The sequence below is a fragment of the Vespula vulgaris genome, chromosome 5 (assembly GCF_905475345.1).
Source record: "Vespula vulgaris chromosome 5, iyVesVulg1.1, whole genome shotgun sequence".
In the NCBI taxonomy this organism is placed as follows: Eukaryota; Metazoa; Arthropoda; class Insecta; order Hymenoptera; family Vespidae; genus Vespula; species Vespula vulgaris.
This window is the reverse complement of record NC_066590.1, coordinates 9450032-9476305: the sequence shown is the minus strand read 5'-3', so window position 1 is coordinate 9476305 and position 26274 is coordinate 9450032. Positions and strand designations below refer to the sequence as shown.

The 26274-nt window shown below is 31.5% G+C and overlaps 1 long non-coding RNA gene across 1 annotated transcript in view; it reads right to left on the bottom strand.

The window, feature by feature from the left end:
- The window catches only part of LOC127064035 (uncharacterized), a 44293-nt gene extending 22524 nt beyond the window's left edge, over positions 1–21769 (bottom strand). The window contains exon 1 of the long non-coding RNA XR_007781568.1: positions 16311–21769. This is a non-coding gene — a long non-coding RNA (uncharacterized LOC127064035). The remainder of the gene's footprint in view (positions 1–16310) is intronic.
- Positions 21770–26274: the final 4505 nt, after the last annotated feature.

The window sequence follows — 26274 nt, the reverse complement described above, 5'->3', positions numbered from 1 at the left end:
TTAAACGAAACGTCGCGATGGTGAAATTGAGGATTACATTTCTCCATGTGAGAACTTACTGAAAAAATCACGTCATGAAATGAAAGAATGCCCGAAAATTACAATGACTACTTCGCCAGAAAAAATTTCATCGCAAGTGTTTATTCTAACTATTTATAATAAATTTGTACTATTTGGTACTAGAATGGACTTTATTGATACACGTGTAATTTTTCTATACGAGTTCAAACTAGACGATAATGCTGCGATAACCACACACACTATAAATCAGGTATTTAAGGAGGACACTGTAAAGGAGAGGGAAATTTCGTTCTAGAGATTTATCACTATTAAAATGAACTGTGTGGAAGACCGAAGTTGTTTGTGAATAATGATGTTTTGAAGTCATTGATGGAAATGAATTCAAGTGTAACAACAAAACAACCTGCTGTCAGAATGAAGGACACCTTCCCGCTATCAAAAAGATCAAAAAATGAATAAATAGATATCACATGAATTGATTGATCAATGTAAATTTAATTGGTTGAACGGATGTGTCATGGATTTTTGACGATAATAAAGAAAGATCTGTTTGATAGCTTGACAGAAATGTGATACCTACTCATGCTCCGAAATCATCACTTTGCCCATATAAAATTTTAATGATAATTTCATGGAATGTAAGTGGGAAGATTCATTACTCATACCTATGAACTGGGGAACAAACTCACTGCCACAACATTACTGAACATTACTGCCAATACATTGATCAAATTCAGAAAAAATTAAAAATCCAACGCTCATCGTACACCAATACTTCTTCACGACAATGTTTGACTGCATACGTCGCAACATATAATCATAAAATTGATTGATTTAAAGTATGAAACTTTGCAATATCCATCGCATTCATCCGACCGACTTTCAACATACTATCATTTCTTTAAATAGCTCGAACTATTTTACGCAATATATACTTCGAAAATGAAGAGCGAAGTTTATCGACTCAAAATACTAAAACTTTTTTAAGAAAAACATTAAAAACTCATTGGGAAAAGTGTATCGAAGTAAATGGAGCCTATTTTGATTAAGTAAACATTTTGTAAGGAAAGATATGATTTTAATATAAAAAGATAAAAATAAAAATCCGACATTTCTTATCCACCAATTTAATTGTACACAGTGTAATCAATCAGTACATCGACAGATTCATACTCGTCCTTAGCAAACATTACATTCAAGAATATATAATCAAACTAATTGCATTCAAAGCATTTCGGTTTCAATATCAACTTACAATTTTTAGACAAGTATCCCATTATTGCCATAATTATAAAATAGCATAGTCTTAATTTGGAACTCTAATCTTTTCGAGAATTTATGCGTTTTCTCGAGCATTTTTGAATTTACGTTTTGCTTACTTCTCAAAATTTCCTCGTAAACTTGTAAACGTTCCTTAAAATCATGCAATCCTTTTGCTCCATACAAGATAGGTTTCTTTCTTTCGCCATCAATAATTACACGAAGTATATGCTGTCTTGATGTCTCATCCTTAACCGTTCCTCTAACAACCAACTCTTTCATTACCAAATAGTATTCTCGTAATAATTTTTGCTTTTTCATTCTTCTTTCAGACAACATTTAATATAATGAAATATTATTGATTTTAGTGGAGAATTCATACTTCAGAATAGCCTTTAAGTCCAATATCGCTCGAAATGTGACTTCAACGATAGATACGGAAAATAATAAAATAATAACTCATTAAAAAAATGTCTCTTCTCTGGATTCACCGTATCCGTGTATGTGCTTGTTAGGTACATTCGTCCCCTTCACACCGTCGGAGCACGTAAATTGAAGAACTGAGTTAACATCGAGACATCAAAGAGAATGCATGATAATCGATTTTTATAGAACAACTAGTTCCAAGTCAATACGTATTCTATAAGAGAAACGAAACGTACGATTTATACACAGAGATTGATGCCCTTGACAAACTCAATTGACCTTAGGTGCAAAACTTTATTCCATTTGTCTACAACAATTCATGATATAATAACAATAAGTTGATAACAATACTGTAAATAATGTATTATTTATATTATTATAATATTAATACTATTTTTAAGATGATTAATAATCTATGATATTATTAATCTTTTATAATATTATTTTAATAAGCCTTGAACAAATGATTCTGTAGCCAAAATAAGGAAATATGTGTTCTGCTCCTTATGTCAATAAGAATAAGCGTCAGAGATATTGAGATTGTTAAATTTTTGAAAAATTTGTATAATTAGTTATCTTCACGTAGAAACGTAGCTAAAAATGTAGGAATTTTATAAGTAACGTGAAACAAATGGCAATCGTAATTCAGAAATTGTGGATTCAAGGTTATATATTTCCGTCAGTTATTCTTAATTGAATAGATGTAAACAAACCTGATGAACTAATTTATCTTTTTCTCAATTACATTTACAATTACATTAAAACTCAAGTTTAAAAACTAATCGCTTATCAGTTTATTGAATTCCTTCAGTCTTATTAAGCTAATTAGCCTTGTTATCATATCTGCAGATATATCATTATTATCCCAATATATTATGTCAATCGCCCTATTTTCCTTGAGGTCTCATATGAAATAGTATAAAGTGTCTATATCTTGCTAGAAATTACCATTTTAATCCCTTATAACTTGAATAGCTAAATAATTTTTTATACTTCCAAGTTGTGAGATAATGAACGAATTTAAACATTTCTTTTCTACTCGTGTGATTTCACTTGTACCTTTTGATGCTATTAAGATATTATCTACGTACCTTTTGATGCTATTAAGATATTATCTACGCTTTTACCTTTCTTATATTTACAGAAGAAAAAATATGTCATCTCACGTGATGGTTTTTCGCACGAACTCAAAACAAATTGCGTCCTTGATAATTTCAACACATAACCACCCATCGATAGATACATCTAATACTAACTACAAAAACTAACAGATACGAAACGTTTTTTTTTCTCCGTTTTGGTTTTTCCTTAACTTTCTACGTTATGATAGTATCACTAATTCGTAATGCATTTATTTTTATTCAATTTTTTAGTTACAATCATTCAAAGCATTACTTACAATAAGCTTACTAGTTTTGTAGTACGTAAATCTACAAGTGGCGAACATTCGCAATTAAAAAAAAATTTGTGTCGTAATAAATATACCATACTTTTACACGGGTAAAATACCATGCTATTTGTATCTTAAGATTTATGTGATAAAGACATAAACTGAAGTCTTAGCCTACACGAGAGAAGGCATCGATCGCTCCTCTGAAAGTAGAGATTGAACACGACTATATTATATTCCTTGTATCGCTATCGTCGCTGATGAATAATGGGTCAAAAGATCGTATAAAATTCATTATAATACGATATTAGATATTACCTCAAACGTCGGTTTCGTAAGCAAAAAATTATTATATATTGAGATCCGAAATAAATATGGTTCTTTTTGCGACAAGTAAATCATATGTAAGTCGCTCTTCGTGATCAATGTTTTAAAAATGTTTATATCAATCGAAGTCGCAAATGGAATGCGATAATAGAGGATTTTCTTGACCCATATCTAATGGTACATTAGAATGTCGATATTCATCGACAAACATCGATAAACGTCGATATTTGGAATGTGATATACTGAAGTATCGATATTCATGGTCGTAAATATACCAAATTGATCGGGACTGGGGACAGTAATTTCACAATTATATATTACGAAATTATAATAGCCGTTTGGAGGTTCTTTAAATAAAAATTACAGCATCGTCATATAGCAAAATATCTTGCAGCAAAATTTAAAACCTTTGCGAACTGCTGTTACGGCAGCCATTAAACATCCTAAGGGGCAAAAATCAACTTCTATATAGTAACGTGGAGGAATTACAAAAAGATATTCGTAATGGATCTTACCATGTTTTCGGCCATCATAGAAAATATAGAAATCGCGGGTAATATTAAAGCAATAAAACAAAATCGATTTGAGAATAATCACTTACAGAGAACGCAAACCACTGGTAGTATTTATGATGTAGAATTGGCAATTCATCGCGTTTCAGTCAACGCGTTCAATTCTACATGTGACGTCGATAATAATGTAAATTAATTGCCTAATTTTTCCTATATTACCAAATTTATAGGTAGTAAAATGGACTGTTATTAGTATGAATTCCGAAGAGACATTTGCATCTGAAATAAATAATGAATCGTCAAATAAAGATACGGCTAACTTTACTCTACAATATGTAAATTAAAAGAGTCCAGTTCGTGATTCGTGAAGTCAAAAAAACCCTCACGTCTCGCGAAGAAATTTCATATTCAAACCATCGATGGTGATCACGGACTAAACACGACTGGTCCTCAAGCATTTATGATTTTGACTTAAGATTTAATAATTTATGCTAAAACTAATTTGCAAACTTGTTGAAAGATCTTTCAAAGTCAATCACGAAACTCGTGAACAAATGATTTCGTTTAAATGAAGTGAACAGTGTCGAAAATGAGTAACTGTTCGGAAAAATATGTAAAAGCAGACTGCCCAGTTCTTATTCAAAATTAATAGAATCTATTCGGTATTTCTGCTAATACCAGGAACTGGAAAAGTGCAATTGGCAATTAAACAATTCTCCACCGAGTACAGGCCCGATATTGAAGATAATGGGTTCATTTTTAATAAAAAATCAACCGTTGTTGCCGGTTACTTCAGAATGATTAATTGACGTCTCACTGAAGTCAAACATCCAGTTACAAAAAGGTTTGACACCAATCAAGATAAGTAAATTATGTTCATGCTCCGATAAATGATATGCCGAAGATAATATATCTAGACGTACGTATACCGAGTTAAAGGTGTTTTACACGTTACTCAAAGACAGTGTTATTATATTCTTTGGACATCAAACTTCAAACTTGGACATCAAAAATAATGGTTGGCGATGAAATTGAAATAAATTACCTCTTTTTAATAAAGACAACGGAAGAGAAGTTTATGATTTTTTATAACGAACGCCTTTCGTCGAAAATAGTTTATTCTCGTAAAACTCACAATTCAAATTTGGGAATGGGCGCTTATTTTAGAAAATCTTAACAGTAGGTATTTGACCATCAATTCTAGGTTTCAGATAAAAATGTGCAATTATTGACTTCACTATTATAATATCGAATGTAAATAATGTACATGATACTTAAATATGTTCTTATCATTATCCTTTTCATTACTATGGGCAACTATAGTCGCTCTCCATAAAATGCCACTGACGTACTACAGTCGATTAAAGTTGCTCTACATAAGATGCCACTGACATACTACGGGCAATTATAGTTGCTTTGCATAAGATGCCACGTATTGTACATATGACGAGCGATTGGAGTTATTGCACATGGAGTATCTTTTTTGGAACTGTGATATCAGTCTTGTTTTTGTCATTCGTTTCTCACGAGATTGCTCAATCATGAAAGTCGCCATAACAATTTGATTGCACTCGTCCGAATGTTCGCAACGAATAAAGTTAGTGCATATTAAAGAAAGATAATTCGCTTTGTATCCAACAACAGATACAAAGGTATACTTCATTATTTTTTAAATTTGTTCACCTTTATTTAAATTTAATATTTTTTAATAGATTTTATTAAATTTATTATTTTATTTAAATTTAATATTTTTTAATATTTTTAATAGATTTTATCCCACCCCTTAAAATAATGAAAAATAAGGCAGGAAGACGGATTAATATAGATCAGAATTATTCAGAGCTATCATAAAATGAACAAATAAATTTAAATTTGGCGCAAGAAGGACGTAAGATAAATAATAAAAGAATTAAAGAAAATACATTCAATACGTTCGAATCTGAAGAAGAAAATTCAATTGAATCTGGAAAAGACAGCAGAGAAATTACATAGATTACCGAATTATTCCAATCGAATATTCATAAATTTCATTGCGAATATTCGGGGATAAAAACATCAATTGGTTATTCGGCATCAGTTTGAGAATTTTTTCAAATTATTCTGCTTCGAAAATTTTATAAATTTCATTGTTGGCACGACAAATGATTAACGGAGTAGAATTGATGGAGATGCTAATAAGATAAATTCCCAAAACGCTTCTCTCCCAGAAATTTATTGCTTTCTCGCTATAAAATTATTAATGTCGCGAAATAAACAAATTGTTATATTATGAATACTGGTCCAATGACGAATAGTTGAAGAGAAAATTTTTGGAGAAGTTATGAGTAGAGATCGATTTTTATGTTTATTGAAAATCTTACATTTTAATACTAATAAAGTGACTACAGAAAGTGACAAATTATACAAAATACGGAAAATTTGTAATATGCTTAGATAAAGTTTTCAAAAGGTATTTTATCCTTCCGAAAATTTACGTATCGATGAGAGTTTACTCTTATATAAGAGAAGATTATCATTTAAATAATAATTTGGTATCAAATCGTTTATTTTATGTGATACCTACCCAATCCGGATTTGTGTAAGATTTTATAATTTATAATGGAGTATTGAGTTCTGCAAGCTGCAAAAAAGAAAATATTAGCAAATCGGAGACTATAGTCACGCAATTAATAAAATCTTATTTACATAAAGACCATACATTGTACGTGGATAATTGGTACACAAGTTAGGCCGTTTTTATCCTTCTAAATAAAAATAGAACTAATGCTTGTGAAATAGTAAGGAAAAGACGAAAGGGCGTGCCAATTATCCAAAATAAATTAAAAAACGGGTGAAACGAGTTTCCGTTCTTCAAATCTTTTATTATCAATGAAATAGTGTGACAAGAGGAAAGTCTATATATTGTCTATTTTTCACAATGAAGTATTTGTTGACACAAAACATCACTATCGCATGATAAAAAAATCAAAGTGTGTTGTCGATTATAATCGATTAATGGAAACTGTGGACAAAACGGACATGGTTATCAGTAACGTTCATTCACAACGTAAAAATATGAAGTGGTACAAAAAATATTTTTTTTCATTTAATAGAAATATACATTTGGAACGCTTATTGCTTATATAAATTAAAAACTGGCAAACAAATATCAATAGCAAAATTTCACCTACAGTTAATTCGGCAACTTTTAAATCATTATCTAGAAAGAAATAACAATAACATTTCAAATAAATCAGTAGAAATCAATCTACTTCATCTTACTGGAAGACACTTTCCTTCACTTTACACAAATGAAAATTCAAAACGAAATAACCCATTGCGAAAGTGTATTGTATGTTCAATAAATGACAGGAAGAGCGAACAGTGATACCGTGTCGGATTTGCGATGTTAGTCTATGTGTAACACCATGTTTTGAACAATAGCACACGTAATAGCATTAATAACAGTAATTATCATCATACTATTATATTCTGTAATTTTACTTGATTCTAAAGTGCAATTAAAAGTGAGTATGTTTTGAACTTATAGATACCTGGTTTTGAGGAAAGTTTTTTTTTTTCAATAAACACCATCATAGCAGCTCGTGTTGTAACGAGGCGTAAATGCAGCCACTGCTGATATTTTTGGAGCATCGTGCACATTTCTGCCGCGGCGGAGAAATTGCCCGTAGCGAAAGAATTTTTATTATATTATATTAGTAATGAAAGCAGTATTAATATAGAGTAAACTAGTCTCATAAGAGAAACCATGTAAAAAAATAGTTCTAGCACGTAAATAGTGTGGAAATAAGCTCAAGTTTTAATTTATATTAAAATAATATAATATTTAAATATTCATAAATAATTTTTATCAAAACATTCAACAAAATTTTGTTTTTTATCTCAAATTTATACTATATATATATATATATATATATATATATATATATATATATATATACCAAATATATTAGTTATTCTCTAAACCGTGAACAAATGCATACCGACATCGTATCTAGCACGAATCACTACGAGATTCACTGTCGAAGGAAGATATACACTTGTCGCTGATATTAGACACGATTCGAAGGAAAGGTAATGAGCAGTCTTTAATACGAGTACATACTATTTTCTTACTGATATCGTCGTTTGCATTAGCTCGCATAAATAGTGTATCAAGTCAAGTATCTCCTTTGTTTTTCTATTCAAATCTTTTAGAAATGGGGTCCTTGCTCTCTTTTCTTTAATATTTCGCATGTCTTCTTTGATCCACAGTTCTTTATTTCCATCAATACTTTATAGTATCCGGATCACCATGTCCTAATTTCTTGTGCCATGTAAGTATGTAGAAATCGTTATATTTAATCACAGTCATTGCACTTTTATGATTTGTCCAAAAATGCGTATCGTATTGTCCGTGAACGTGTTATAATTGTCCGATTTGCATAAAAGCTATGCGCTGAGAAATAAGTCGCTTAATATTAAATTTAGTTGAAGAAGATTCGACGTCACGAGTGTAGGGATGTGTCCACAATTTAGAAATTCAATATAACATTTATATGCTACAACATATTTGAATTAACTCCTGGAAATTCGGCAATTGCTGATATTTTCAGATAATTTTATTCAAATCATTTTTAAACCACAATCAATCCTAAATCGAATCACGAAAAGCCAATTGCCTGAAAAATTTTTCCATAATTCTTGATGAGCGTTGCTATTGTCTTTGAAATTTATATTTGATTGATTAAAATATAATATAACTGGTTATAGGATATGATTGATACAATTGGCCTTAGTAAAGTGCTAGTAGATGCTTCGTTATTTGTAGATGAGTTGGCTGCATTGTCAATATTATCGATTATCGGTGATTGAGTAATTGGTATCATAAATACATCTTTCAACGTTTTTTGGCGCAATCAAAATTCCTTCATTTTTGAGGATACCGTTTTTCACAGGATGCTTTTATACTTTCGGTACTTGTTTTTTCGGCTTTGTTTTAATTATAATAATTAATATCACTTAAAATTAATATAGCATTAAGTACAAAATTACGCAATAACAATTATAACACCAATCGAGAGTATATAACGTGTTATTGAACAGCGTATACGACAAAAAACGTTTAGATGAAACGAGTGTAACTTACTTCACTGTGACTACAGACACGAATTCAGAAAGAAATAAAAACGTTGAACGCACTTGTCTCGCTATAGCTGACTATGAGGGACGGATTAACCGGAACTAATCTTTCGTTTCTTTTTAAATTCCAACTCACAAATATACGCCATATGAAAAGCAACTGTGGATAATCACCATATTCACTATATGTTAAAGTGGGAACTCCTGTATCTCACTTTTCGTTTCACACCATTTCGAACTCGAACTATCGCGCCCCGAAAAGTTTCACTTCAACTACACTTCACGTTTTCGTCCATTAACATTTTTGCTAGTCTTTCTGCCTATACACTTATATATTATATAATATTCTCATAAAAATCAAAACAAGAGTTCATTTCCGTATTATAAAATAGAACTTCTATTCGTGGTTTGCCCAATGAAAGTTTATATTATTACTCTTTACTTCTATACTTTATATTATTACTCTTGTAACTGTTATTATAATACTAATATATAATATAATAATAACAACGAAGATAAGACGTTGATGTACTTAATATACATCACGTACATCCTACAAATACATATGATGATGGTGATTTGCAATAAGAAGAAAAGAAAGAACGTGTCATCTTATGTGATGATTTCTTGTGCAAACTCTCAACAAATTCTCTTCTTGATAACTTCGACATTTCATCACCTACCGATAGTTACGTCTAATATTAATGAGATACAATGCCAAAAATAAAATAACTTTTTTTGTTTTCGTCCGTTGTCGTTCCTTCTTGTCTTTCTGCCTTATGATTATATCACTAGTTCATTATACGCTTGTTTTTATTCCATTTTTACTCGCTATCAATCGCAACATTCTATTAACATTTAATCTACCAAAGGAGGTTGGTCAAAATGACTTGTTTGGCACTTCTTATAAATATTCCTTTTCTAAAAATTTGTATGAATTTTCCTAAAATATGTAAATAATTAATAATATAAAGCAATTTTTTTTTCTTGTCTTTTTATTGTAAAGTTTTATGTAGTATACCTACATATACTGAGATGAGTCATTTTGACCCCACGGAACGTAGGTAAACTTGAATCTTAGAAGTTTCTTGTATTATTTTCGTGTAATTCAGATACATTTTTAGGAAACTAAGTATATCTTCGTACATATACGTTATATAAAAATTATCAGATACATGTGTTATGTTTGCTCAATTTTTTCATTCTTCTTTTACTTTCTTCATATTACTACGTGGTCGTAATAATATCGTTGTTAATATCAGTTGTTTATAAAAACATATGACATATCATAAAAGGTAGTATAAGAACAACATTTTCTTTGATATTCTGCAATAGTATTATGAGACATAAAAACTTGATCCGAAATAGAAGAGCATTGAATTCTGTATAACGACTTGTCTCTATCGTTAGCAGAAAAGAATGCATTTATAGCAATTTTCTATGCCCGTGGGGCATATGAAGAAAAGAATTTAAAACTTTCATATTAATGATTCAAAAAATGGGGACTTAAGATTTTCTCAAAGACAATGAACAAAAATAAATTCGCCGAAATTATTCTTCGGATAATTTATTTTGATAAGAAAAATAAAAGAAGCCAACGATTATAAACAGATAAATTTGCATTAATTTCAGAAGTATGGAATAAATTTGTTGAAAATAACCAAATGTATTATAAACCAGAAACTGCCATTATAATTGATGAACAATTATTCCCGGCCAAAGTCAAATGTAAATTTACGCAGTATATAACAAATCAAACAAGCTGAATTTTACTTGTGGATTTCGCTTCTCCCAAGTGTACATGCCGCTCTGCATGCGCGTCGGTATCCCCGCGTCAAAGTAAATAATAACATTTGAGAAATGAAAAAGAAACGAATAACAAAATCAACCATTCGTGGAGGTTTCTCTAGATTAATTAATGCCAATACCCTCATTGAATACCCAACTTCACTGAAGAGTTTAACACCACGGAAAGCAACGTAAAAATTACGCTTACGCACCAGCAAATGGCATGTCGAACATAATAGATGTTACTAGGTACATGTATCAAGTACAGAGTGTCTTTTATAAGTTACTTGAAAACATTAAGGTTATTTTACTGTTTAGACACCACAAGAATAAATTGTTGATAAGCAACGCTTTTTATCAAAAAAAATGGAAGAGAATTTACTTACAAGAGAAGAACACAGTTTTTTATCCCCAGTGCCTTCTGCCCGAATCGAGAATCGACGCATATTTTAGAAGCGAGATGTACTTATGACCACTAATCGTAAGTTTTTAAGTAATAACATACTGAAATAATGGAAATGAGCATTAAAGAACAAAAATTGTATCATTAATAAAAAATGTTATTATTACAACAACATTGTGCTTATTACAATATAAACTAATAATCGATGAGATTCGGATATATCCACAGTCAAAAATTCGATATATTTTAACACGAATAAGAACAAAATAAAAGCTTATTTCTTAGATCATTTTCGGATCAACAATGGTACACCCGAACATTTATACTAATATTTCGAATATGCATTATATAAGCATAATTAGTTGGTGCATATTATTTAGATTTGTATTGAGAAGTCAAATGTTATGTAGAGAAAACACATCTTATTCGGGCTCATAGTATAAGCTCCATATTAAAAGTAATTTTAACATTGGTTAAAAATATCGATCTTTAAAATTATTTGAGCCAGCTCAAAATTGCGATCATCTGTATATATATTGGATCTGTATAATATTGGAACTGTATCAGTAAAATACAATGTACAAAAGAACAATAAACAAAATTGGTTTATCGACATCTTTGTACAGAAGAAAATTCTGTCACGTCTGAACGTTTATTTTCCATACCTAGAACTTACTCTTAATAGAAACAGATTGTCTGCAAAAGGAGTATATAAATTAATTTTTCCCAAGTTATTGAAGAACAATGATTGAAGTTACATATAAATGAATGAAGAGATATGCATTTGTTTTCTAGTTCATCTGTCGGAATAATTGCTTGTACTTTTATTCTTCTCTACAACAGACTTGATGTAAGTAGTTTATTGTGTAGAACCTGAGTATAGCAATTATTGGATAAAATGTTAACCAATTTCAAGTATGAGATTATTATTGATAGAATTGAATGATCGTGAGATAAAACAAGCAAGGTAGTTTAAGAATCGAGAGATGAAGAACAGACTTGGATTTGAAACGAACTCCTTATAACTGGACAGAAAGTCCAACGTCGAGAACGATCTTATCGGTGGATATTCATCAATTTTATCGACATCGTTGCCGAAAACAAAATCGCTGCCGACGTCGGTATCGACAGCGATTTTATTGTATTGTACGTCCGCTTTAAGAGCTTACGTCATGTATGTAGTTCTTGTCCGATTTGATGATTTATTTTTACCACGAAACAATTTTATCGAATTAAAAAAAAATGTTATTATCTTTACAAAATCATATTTAAAAAATAAATAATTTTGAAAAGTAATTTTCACACAAATGAAAACCTGTTTTAAAAATCGAAAGGATGATCTCATATAGGAACTCTTTCTCTTTCGAATTAATGCTCGATCAACAAAAAAATTAAAAATTACGTTCAGAACCTATGACGTATATTCTTGCAACACTTTGCAATGAGTTCAAGTGATGATGTGAATGATGTTTGTACAGTTACGCTATGTCATATCGAGAAAATAATGGATGTGAGTTACGTCTGATATTAATTTATTAAAATACTTTCAAAAAATAAATAATCAATAGATTTTTACACAAAAAATAAAATTATTCTTACAATGAATAAATTTAGTATTCCAGAAGATTCTTATAATCAACCAAGCTTAATAGTGCAACGACACTTAAGAGCGATATTCGAATAACAAAAATACGAAGAGCCTCGTACATAAATATAGTACAGTACTTGAGCCTTGGCGAAACGTATTCTGAAGCAAATCAAGCAATACAATTCATTTCTCACACGTTACAGTCAGACGATACGATGATCATTTATATCCTAGTCTCATTACTTGAAAAAGAAACATATACAAAGATCCTCAGATCTAATGGATTTCCCACTCGTGATCAATTTTGTAGTTTTTTGCATGGAAGTTGCGATTTACTTATGCATACACGTTTAAGAGTGTAACCGATTATAATGTATATACAAAGTAATGCAGTTACAAAAAATAACTCAATGTATCATCAGTGTGGAGACTATACAGAACTTCGAAATCCACAAACAAACCATCGAAACTGCAGAAATGAACACGAACTTCAGTTCGAAACGCCATCCACCGTAAGCATACTTTGCGCCATTTGTGAATCGAGCCACTATAGCTTCCGGTGCCAAGCTAATCGAGACAACAACTATCCAACAAGCGTCCCAGATTCGTCAAAAATTTAAAACTTCACCAGATTTGTCTTTACGCAGATCATGGGGTGAGTAAGTGCAAGTTTATCGTCTTGCAGACGACGTAAGTGCCTACATTATTATTTACTTCATAAGAAAGCTGCACCGACGGTTTCTATAACATCAAATAACATGAGTATTTCCGCTACCGCACATGGTTGTAAACTGTTACCGACGGCCGTAGTACAACTTAGGCACGGAAAACTTATCCATAATAGTCGAGTTCTAATAGACAGCAGTTCTCAGTTGCATTTTATTACAAAAAATGGTCAAGCAGCTGAATTTTCCACGTATACGAGGTGACTTACCGATCTGCGGGGCTCATAATAACAATTATTTTAAAGGAGAACATCCGTAGAGTGCCGACTCTTATGCTATCTCGTCAAAACTGGCTACGGAACCATCCATTCCTCGACATTATTAAGTGCACGGACTCAGAAAAACCCAAAATTCTTACAAGGTGAGCAGTTTTGCCATGGCTAACGTACCCACAGTAACGAATGGCCGCGTCCACGGGGAACCACTCACTCTTTTTGTAGGATAGGAAGGGAGGATAGAACTGTAGGTTGCAGAGTGAAAAAAATAGGAAATGCCGTACGAACCCCTTCAATCCTTCCCTGTTCGAGAATGGGTTACAAACGCTCACCTCTACCACCAGAAACTTCGATAATTTCGGCTAAACAGGGTCTGAAAACTAAACGCCCTTGAAAGAAAGAATCTCTTTAGAAAAGTCGTCAAAGAGGCAGAAGACTTCAGCCGAGGAAACGAGATGTCTGGCTATTTCGGGCTATGTTTTCTTTCCAGAATAACTCTCTTTAAAGATCGAACAGTAATACTAAACCGTGTCCCTTTACCACACTCGCATTTCTGGTCTGTGGCAAGACTCAATGATGCGAGTTTGGGTTTGAAGTTACTATGTGTATAGTAGTTTGAAGAGATAAAACGGGCATTCATTCTCTCTCTAACGTCTAAGAAGAAAATGAATGTCGGTCTTCCTTTATCCGACAGCTCCCATCTTTATTGCCAAAGCGCTAAAATTTCCTCATGTGCCTTTTTCACTAACGCGGATTTCCTCTTCTGACTTCTCGCATCGCAATTTGTTGTTCATATTCCTGGTGCCGATTCCGATGCAAGGTGCCTGTTTTTCTTTCACTGTAAAATTCCCGTTTATGAAGCGTTTATGAAGTTGAAGATCAATTGGGGGTTCGCTAGTAAGGACACATATCTGTCGATACCATGCGATACACTAACATAACCACTATAAGAACCCGACTTTGCAGCGCACATTTTGTAATCCCTCATCCTGCACAGATCAGGCCATCCTGCTGCCGCGTACGTAACCCTCGATATAAACACTCCCTGTTAGATCATTTGCAGAGCATCGTTTTGAAGCCCCCACTCCCTGCCCTCTAACTGTCGCGTATTCAGGAGTAGGAGTATTTGTATCTCTTTTCCGTGTTTTTTATAATTTTGCCGTTTCGCCTAAGAGTGCTGATAACAAGACTCCAAGTTACTATGCAATGTTACAAACTTCCTAGCTATTGAGTCTAACTCAACGGACTTTCTTGCTGAACACTCGTAAAATGGAACGGTATTTCTGCGATAGGCGAAGGAGTCTTTGGTTGTTTCTTTGTGTTTGTTGGTTCATAATGACAGTAAAATCTTATAGTAGATTCATTTCTAACTGCAAGAACAAGCAGGATAGTAAACTTGTATTTAGGGGATTGCCAACCACATAGGATATAGAACACTCAATGAAATTGAAACATATTGAAAATGACCTAAAATGAAACATTTGCCAATGAATTCAAGCAATTGACTGAAAGTATAGCAAAATCTATTTACCCGAATTTACAGCCGTTCATAGATCCAAATTCGGGTCGGTGGTAGGCTGTCTCTATCAAACTTACCGTAAAGTCAAAGACATCCTATGACTCTACTCCTTAATCATCACGTAACAACATTGATTCTCCATCATGCACCTCTTAGCGATTATCATTCCAGCATTAAAAAACTAAGCTATGCTAGCTTTATTAAGGTAATGATATTGGCCGATAGATGGCCGAAGAAGTTTAAGATCCCTCGTTCATGATTTTATGATGTGTCACACAAATCCTACAGTTCCAAATCACATAATGGATAACATGCCGCAGCATCGGGTTTCTTGCAATTAGTTATTTTCCATTCTAGGCATCGACTATTACGAACCAATTTACATTAAAGAAAGAGTTCATCGAAATCAAGAAAAGTTAAAGGTGTATGTGGCTGTATTCATTTGTCTCGCCACACGAGCGGTTCATTTGGAGATAACAAGCAATTTGATGACCGAGGCCTTCATCGCATCCTTAAAACAATTCTTTGCGCATAAAGGAAGGGTATTTTACATATTATATACTCGCACAATGCTACGACCTTCATTAAGACTAATTACTAGCTAAAGGAACTTTGAGAATCAGTGAAGGTATTTAGAAAGAGAAACAGTTTCTTAAAGAGGAAAGCAGTGGCATTTCATTCCACCGCGATCTCCACACTTTGCCAAATTTTGAGAAGCTACCATTAAGGCCTTCAAGCGACATTTCGTGCATGTCGTAGGTGAAGCTATCCAGACATATAAGGCACTCCATATATACACAACAGAAATAGAGGCTAAACTCCCACTCTCTCACTCCAATTTCCATCGATCCCAATAATCTATCCTGCCTTACTCTTGCGTATTTCTTAATTAGAAGCTCAATAATGAGCGTACCTAAAGCACATTAGCGCAAGTGCCAGTAGCACGACTTTTGGCACAGCATTATCTAATAATTAAAATAAGATTTTTGAAAATGCTGGTATAAGGAATACTTACATGAGCTGACGGCGAGGAGGAAATGGCATCGAGGGGGAACAAATGATCTTAAGATCGACACACTCATGCTCCTTAAGGAGGACAACGCACTACTGGTCGATAGGTTGCATCATTGATACACATCCTGGCATCGTTCGGATAGCCTCGGTTCAAACGGCTATTAAGATCTATAAACGCAGCATCAAGGGCCCTTATCCTTTGCTTACCGATAACAGCTAAATGCAGACATATCTTGATTATATATAATTTCATTATCTTATAAGTGCAACACACATTAGCTTATAAATTATTCATACAAGACAGATACATATTATACACACAAATTATCATACATGAATGAACGCATAGTACGATAAATCATTAATTCACTACTTCATATCAAACACTATATCTTAGTAAATCTCCAATGAATGTCTTTCTTCTCTTTTGTTTTAAACGCGACCGTTCAAGGAGCCAGTATGTTGATGCACAGGTGCGTAGTAAGTCCCAGTACTATCTCCTAAGGGCCATATATCAATATATAGAATATCTGCCCTTAGAAATTCGTTGGATATTCGCTCAGAAAATACATAGATAAAAAACACATTGCCAGCTTTGTTCGTGCTTAGGCATTTTAGTCAAGCATGTAGTTTTTAATAATAAGTCGAGCTAGGCAACAAATAAATATCTTAGAATCAAAGATTAATGTCTATTTTTGAAGTGCCCATTTGGTGTCTGCCAATCGACACTATCATCAGAAGAAAATGGCACACATGGAATTGTTTAAACATTCCCAACAAATTATTCTAACGCATCCTCCACCAATAAGCATCGTTCCTTCTCTTTCCATATTCGATTTTGACTCAAACTCTTTCCTTTCCATTTCCCTTTTCTAATCGCATTATTGTTTTCGCGAATAGATCGAGAGACTCCAAAAAGTCAGTCAACCTACAACTTTTCAATTCAACTCATCAAAAGTATAGTCTTACTAAACATTACCGCACATTATATCCCTTTCAGAAACCGCCAAGTAACAAGTAACGTAACACAACAAAACACGAAATTCACAACAACTATAACTCTTACTTTACTTTAAATGTAGTATTATAACTTCTATTCACAAAGTATTCTTTCTCGCGCATCTACTTCACGAGCTCTATGAGATCCTTTAAAATAATTATATTCTTCTATCAATTTGCAAGAATACCGCGGTCGGTATTTTGTGCCACCATCCTTATTTACCGCGATCAATAGGTCTATCACACTGACTATTAAGAAGAAACAGAGATTAGATTCTCCGTGAGAATAATACCATTGCTAGTCAGATGCGAAAAACGCAGTTAAACACGCTCTTATAGTTGCGTCCTCACGACGCAACATCGTTTTATATGAATGTAATACTTTAACAATGTCGTCTAAACATCAAAAATAGATTCGAAACGTCGAATATTGTTCGCATAAAATGTAAAATACATTTTTCACGCCACACAATAGTCCTAAATCGTTAAAACATGGCAAAAACATTAAAACGTATTAAAACTCAATTTTGTTAAAAATCCGTGTTTCGAAAATTTGGTATACCTTTGGAGGAAACATAAATGTAATTGTTATTATAGTTAATATTGTTATTATGTTAAAAACATAAATGTTATTATAGTTATTTTTAGCAATGGAAAAAAACAAAAAAAACAAATTTTAAACTTATACAATCACACATAGTTACATAATAAAAAATGATAAAAATCGATCAGTATGAATTATATGTAGTATCAGTGATTTTAATAAAATAAAAAATTTACTAAAGAAAATTAATAAAAACTAGACAGAAAAATGAAAAACGTTTTAAGTCGCGTCTTAGTTGCTTCGTCTTTCTTAAAGCTGTCCTGTTTCAATCATCACGTTCGCCTTCCCTTTTATCCTTTTCTTTGTAAATCCAAGCCTCACTTGGGCTCTACAAGCATACGTACACACATACATTCATTCACTCTAAATAAAGCCTTGGAAAGTGGATCGAAACAAGGGACGATACACTTATGCACACAGACTCACTCACATTTCACGACAAAGGATCGACTAAAATTCTCGATATTACATATATATTTGTGATTTTATATTAGTCTCGTATCAATGACGTTAATTAAACAACTGTTCGAATTATATTTGTCATTACTATTTCAACCCCAGTTTAAATTATTTGAGCCCTTATCAAACGTATCGTCTATATCAATTACGCAATTTTGATAGCTTATTATTGGTATTGCCATTGCAGCTAACATCAAATTACTATTTCTGGCACTAAACTTTCCAGTTAATAATAACAAGAAAACAATTTCTGTATATTTCTCTCCAAAACGAGGAATTTTCACAAAATCTTTTAAGAGATTTATTTAAAATTTTTTTTAATAGCATAATTTATAATAATTCAAAAGCAATAATTTGTGACCCAATTGTATAAACCGAAGTAAGCATATGCGTTAAATAGTAGACCTATATGACGAATAAAATTAAACGAATTTTCGTACCGTTTCCATGGAACGCGTTTGATATTATTAAACACTTGATTATTTGATATTACCGACAATAAAATATGAAATCATTCGTTTAAAGTTTCATCATTAAAGTTTCACCTGTCATTATTGTAGAGATAGTCATGTTTTCAAGTTTTAGATGAAAATATTTCCGAAACTAATGATTTTTTTATGTAAGTGTTTTAATATTTTCTCGTAGAAAATAAATAGCTGAACTAAATGGTTCATTAAAAAATATATATATATTCGATAAATAAAAAAATATATATTCGATGTTAAAAAAAAATTACCATTTTTCATATTTTTCTTTGCTTGAAAGTTTCAAATAAAAAAAAAATTGAAAAGAACCCAGTTGGTGAAAAACTCTATTCAGATTCTAACTACCAAAAGGAAGAGCAGTGTACGCAAGCTTAACAACAATCTTAACAACAACCTCTGAAGGTATTCAGAGAATATAGATTGTTCCCTGAGCTTAGGAATTATTTATAAATCAAGGCAAGCGATTACCTAACGAAAGCTCGCTTAGGAAAAATGTGTTATGCGAACGCTACAGACTGCTAGATAGGTTATTAAGAAGGCAACTTTTTACATAGCTGTAAATAGTATTAATAAAATACTGTTTACATGCCCATGCAAGGCAGCAACACAATATCCCTTTACGCAATAAGTCTGTGCAATTAACTGTGTTGAGCTTTCTTCAACAATTGACAATTAATTTTCATCACTTTTTATACTATCATCATCATCTTTCTTGCTACCGATATTTCCAAAGATACTTGTTTTCTTCTTTCAAATCACATTTATTATTTCGATCTTTATTATTTCATAAACGTACATCCCTAAACACTATTTACCATTCATTACATCTACTATTTTTATTATGTTAAGTCACATGGAGTAAAACAGTATTCCGAAATTGCAATATTAATTGCTTAATTAATAAAAAACTTTCACAGAGAAATAAAAATTTATAAAAGAACATTAGATTATTCAATTTGAAATATTTTCTTTAATCTTTTTGAAGATATACGTATATTCATTGGAGAAAGAAGAAAAGAAGAGAAGAAGAGAATGAAAGAGATAGAAAAAAGAAGAGATAGAGAAAAAGAAGGAAAGAGAGAAAGATACATATGCGAGTATGTATATGCATACTTATTTAACTTTTAAAATAATAATTAGAAATAAATAATCGATCAAGAAAATTTATAATAATTTTCGAAATAATCCTATTTAAAAATATAATTTTATTTAAAATATTTTTGTTCTTATTTTGGTTAACATAAGTATTTGTAAATACACCTATTAGAAAGAAACACGCAGGAGTTAAAATTAATATTATTATTAATTTGATTAAGTACTTATAGTGGTTGATAAAGAAATGATACTAAAATTTCAAAATGATACTATATAGTTTCAATATGAATGTTATCTTCTTTCCTTTTTGCACCTAATTGTGAATACATACACACGGACAGACACACAATATACACCGATTCGATAAGAAAGAACTAGGGTAGTGTTGGACTCATAACCGATAAAATCTCTTGCAATCGCTTTAGCAAAATCTTCTTTGAGAACTACACGCTAAATATTATTAAACGACGAGTATTCACTAACGGAATTCCCCAAGTCACGAGTAAGCTAGCAACCAAATCCCGAAAATACGAAAGGATCCATTTACTCTACCACACACCCACGATAAACCTCATTAGATACCCCTGGAGCAACATAAGACATGCACATCTTGCTGATTCCTGATAAATGATTATGATGCATTTCTATCATAGCGAACAAACGGCACCGACGCTCATTCACATATTAGGAGATCGAATCTTTCACTGCCTCCTGTTATATATCTTGCACTAGAAGAAAATGTTAGTAGTAGCTAGAGAAAATTGCGTAGAACTGCTTTTAATTAATAAGAAAATTGCTTTTGTGTACCTTAAGGAAAACGTAAACGATTTTTCAAGTATAATAATAGTATAATAATAGTATAAAATAATGCCATTATAAAAATTCTTTTCTCTTATTTATTTATAAATGTGATAAAAACATACCCACGCAAATTTCACGCACATTATATAAGTAATAATATTAATTTCAAATACTCACACGTACATAGGAAGAAGTATAATAATCTTGAAACAAACGCTAGATAAATAAATTGAGTATATTTTCGCTTTTTTTGGATATTAATCTGGATGCACAAAAACCTATACACGCATATGTATACATGTTTATATAATTAATGCTGATATTCACTTTAAGTATTTATCAATATTACAAAAATAAATCAATTTTCTCATAATGGCTAATAATTAAAATGTTTATATAATTCCAAGAAACATAAGCAAATAAAACATCTCTTTCACGAAACGATGTAATTATAAGTTTACAAATATATAGCGATACTTAGAAAGTGAACTTTTTTTAATAAAATAACGAAACTTGTGTAGTTTCACAAACATTTGAGAAACTCACTCTTTTCCAACTCAGTTCCTCAAAATCTGTAAGTATGTATATAAATATTCACACAAACATATTCATACTGAACAGAATGATCCAGTTTGGTATCATCCTCCAAAAAGTGCAGACGTATTTTGTTCATACTTCAAAATTTTTAACATACAGTACATAATTACGATAATTCACATGCATAGATACTATAGCTAGCGTATACTTTCCATGCAGCAAGGAAATCCAAATTGAAAGAAAGCAAAACATACAACCAATTATAGGAAATAACTATGTACAACAAAAAATTAATCATATTACATCCGATATTAGAATGCAAGTTGACTTGTGCGAAACAACAGACACAGAGGTATCCATATTATACAGAACGTCAGACGAAAGAGCCAAGAAAAGGAAAGTTGTTACTAAAAAAAAGTAACAAACCTACCAACTATACAGTCCCTTAAGCACCAACATCTAAAAAATGGTTAATAAATCCCAACATCTCATTCATCAATTGATACAGTACTTTACAAAATGTACAACCGAATAGCAGTAAAACAAACTTGTCTTTAAACAAAGAACCAGTCCGATTGTCTCCTCCAGTATTTATTCAAACCGACATTGTATATTCATTAATCGAAATCCTTAATAAATCTGTCAGGGATACATATAACCTTAAAACGACTAACCAAGAGATAAAAATCCAGGCTTCAGTCATAAATACATATCGCCAAATTATTAGAACTCTAAAAACTCGAAATGCCAACAACTATACATTTCAACTAAAAGAAGAAAGGAGATATAAGGCAAAAATCAAAGGTTTGCATTATACCACTTCCACTACACAAATCAAGCAAGAACTGCATCTTCACAGCATACAGCATTGTATGTGAGTAATATAATCAGTCAACAATCCTTGGTAATGTTTTCAGTAAAATTGCAGCCTGCCAAATATAACAAAGAAATTTTTAATATCACAAAACTGCTTCATACAAATAATATAAATCGAATCATCTAAAATTACAGGTACTAACATTTCTCAATGCTCATATTACGAAGCATATTATGTATATAGAAATATACACAATTATTACAACAGAAAATACAAATATGTAAAATGTACTCAACAACACGCATCTAAAAATTGCACCAGTGGCAGAAACAAATTAGAAATAGACAAAATAAACCTATCTGCAGCAATTGCAAAGGTGCTCACAAACTGCTAAGTGAGGAAAATCTAGTAACTAAAATAAATAAGCAAAAACACCTTATCCACCCCTAAAAACAAACAAATAATCTATATGCAAACATCGAAAATACTATAAATACCAGCTATATTATAAGTTCCTTAGCAAATTCCTCAACCATAAATCCTAATAAATCTTACACAAACACTACCAAAAAATCAACAATAATGAGCTATAAATAAGTTTCAACGCACTAGCCAAAAAATTATTCAACAAAATATCTCTGTTTATAGAATAAATGATGACTCAATTCAAACTAGTCATGGAACTTCTAACAAAATTAGTAACTAAACATGGATAAGTTCAAAGTAATATTATGGAATTACAACAATCTCCAGCTAAAAATCAACGAACTCAAGACCTTTCTCTCAATCCATGATATCAATATATGTCTGCTGCAAGACACATAAAATAGATAAATTCTATTACAAAATATACGGATACCAGACTTATATAACATCTTCTGCAACAGGCAGAGCACGTGGAGGTACTGATATCCTCATTAAAAACACAATCACACATATGCCAATTAATGGCATGAAAATGAATTAGATGCAAACAATACCCATAGCAGTAATGATAAATATCCAAATAACATTCATCTTTAGTTACATCTCTCTTTTAAAAAAGTCACAATACAAGATTTAGAATCTCTCTTACCGCGATTGGAAAATACATGATCGCCAGCGATTTAAATGCCAAGCAAACAGATTGGAACTCTAGATTAGTAATAACAAGAGATCTCGTAATTAGAAATATCACTGGAGTTCTTAATAGCAAATTACAAACTACTAGTATCCTCAATATAGATAATTGACGACCTCTCATCTAATCATTTATCGGTTCTGATGAAAATTAACTTGCAACTACTCTATAAACAACCTACTGTATTAACTGCAAAACTAACCAACTGAGACAGATTCAGAGACATGATCATGCCCACACTTATCTGCAATGTCAGACTTAAAACCACAGAAGATATTGACACTGCACTCGAAGGTTTCACACTAGGTATAGAAACACACTATCAAGCAATTAGTATATGAAACTGAAAAAATTTCCAAACATATTTTACAATCGATAAAAAGCAGGAAGCTAGCCATTAAACTTTGGAAAAGAAACAGGAACAGATATAATAAAGCAAGAATAAGCTATTTAATACAACAAATAAGAAAACACTTATACATCTTCCGAAATTTAACATTTCAATACTATTTAGAACATCTGTACAGACAAGAATACATTGTGGAGAATTATCAAGAATCTCAAAAGAGCAAACAAGCATTCCTTGTTGGAACGATAGAAATGGCGAAAGAATCAACGATCTAACAAAAATTCTAAAAATAGCACAATCTTACATTTAAACGATTTATACGAATATTAGAAATCTTGGCTATCAATATCAGCTTGAAATAATACCACTAAATACAACGTTTAAGAAAGTCAAAGATTTAATCAGTAAGCTTAATCCGAAGAAAGTATTTGAGGTAAATTTAATAACTGGAAAACTCTTACAACTACCTGATAAAACAAGTAAGTACCTAACTATCCTATATAATGCAATGTAAGACTAAACTATTTCCTCAGAGCATGGAAATGTGCAAAAATTATATTGATACTAAAATCGGGAAAATCAACATTGGCTAACTATAAACCCATATGTCTCTTTCCAACTATGTCTAAAATCCTGGGAAAATAATCTATTTAAAAATGTATGACAAATACCAAAATATCATCAAAAATCACCAATTCGGATTCAATATTGGAAATACCACAGAACTATTGAACAAATCCACAAACTAGTCAACCTTTGTTTCCTTTTTTAGCCAAGGAGATCTGCAATTATGTCTTTCTCAACTTAGAGAAAGCCTTTGACAAAATACCGCATGATAAACTTCAAGACAAATTACTAGAGGACACATCATCAACCATAATTAACTATCTCGTTGATAGAATATTTTTCATTGAAGCCCTGGAGATATTGGGCAGACAAAGGTAGATATCAATAGGCAATGGCACAGAAAGTATACTTGGCCCAATCCTATTTTCTATGTATATAGCTGCGCCATCCCGAATAAGAAATAATATCCTTACCTTTGTGGATGATACAATTCGCACACACAACAAAAACAACCAAGACTGATCATCAAAGTTCCAGTAAGACCTTCTCCAATTTTCGAAATGGGTCACTAGTAACGGTATTAAAATTAATGTGGCTAACAGCTGGCATGTACAATATACTCGTAACAAAAACGACCCAACATCTATAATCATTCTATACCAAAAATGTAATAACTCCTTTATAATTATACGTAGTAATAAATGATATTCGAAAGAAAGAAAGAAAGAGCAGAACGATCCGATAAGCATTGGAGTGTATAAAGTTTGCATTCAAGCCTTGTGCAAATATACAATCATGACAACTGTGTTGTCGTATCGTTGCACTAGTAATTGTTCAACGTCAGTATGTAAAAAATGCAAGATGCATTATAAATATTCCGGAACTGTTGATTAAAGCAAGAAAGAGAGAAAGAGGGAAAAAAAGAGAGACTCATTTTTGGAAACTTTACAGGAAGTGTTCAATTCTTTCTTCTTTTTTTCTTATCAAAATAATTATCCTATCATTCATATTTCTCTTTGAATGTAATTGAAACGTAACCATTGGTTAAATTGATTTCTGAAACGCACACGATTCAGAAATAAATAAAAGAAAGAAAAGAACTGACAATTATTTGACATGAAATAAAGAAATAAATAAAATTAAAAAAAAAAACTTTTAAATTTGGGAGTATAAATAATATCTTGTTACATTGCACATTCTATATAGTTTTTAAGTACATCTTCCTGCACAAAATTACTAAAAATGAATATTAAAATTATTATATATATCCGTATAGCATCTGTTTATAAACAGAGTTAATGTATGCCTAAAACATGTAAAGAAAGAATTCTAAATGAGAGACACTGTTGAACCTCTATGATTAGCATTAGATTATTATAAACGATTTAAGCATGTATATTTGTGAACCAGTTGCCAACACAAGAGCTTAAATAACAAAAAAACAAATGTAAAGCAATACCAGATTTCATCATGAAATTATGTATTATGTCTTCATATATGCATGTAAAAGTACATGTATAACAATACTAAATATACACATATTGAAACGAGACATTTAATCAGATTACCGGCGATGACGAAGTTAACTCCCTATAACATCATGTAAATTTAAAGTTACATATTAAAGTACATTAACAAGCAAAAGCGTAGTATTTTTCTAACTTTATTTCTAATGCAAAAAGGCATCGGAAAAAAAAAAACAAGAAAAAAGTTGCTGATATTGAATAATCTTTAATTGCATTGTGTAATAAAATTAAATAGATTAATAAATAAAATCACTCACCCTACGAATTTTCCAGCAAATGTAACTTCATTGTTCCTATTTACGAATTAGAATGTGATTGAAAAAATGAGAAGGTTATACAAAAAACGCTTATTTCAACGAATATTGCTTGAAGGCAATGAAAACTATGTAATGCAATTTTTTTTTAATTTGACATTAAAAGCTTATTAACAGAGGAAAATCTCCGAAAAGGATGGAAAAAATTTGTCCTTCATGACGAAGAAATAATTTCATGAAGAAGAAAGACTTAAAAGGAAAAACTGCAGCAGAAAGAAAATTTTCAATATTCACGAATTCGTGAATCGTATCTCATGTTGAAATTATGAAAAAACATAGTTTAGAAAGAGAT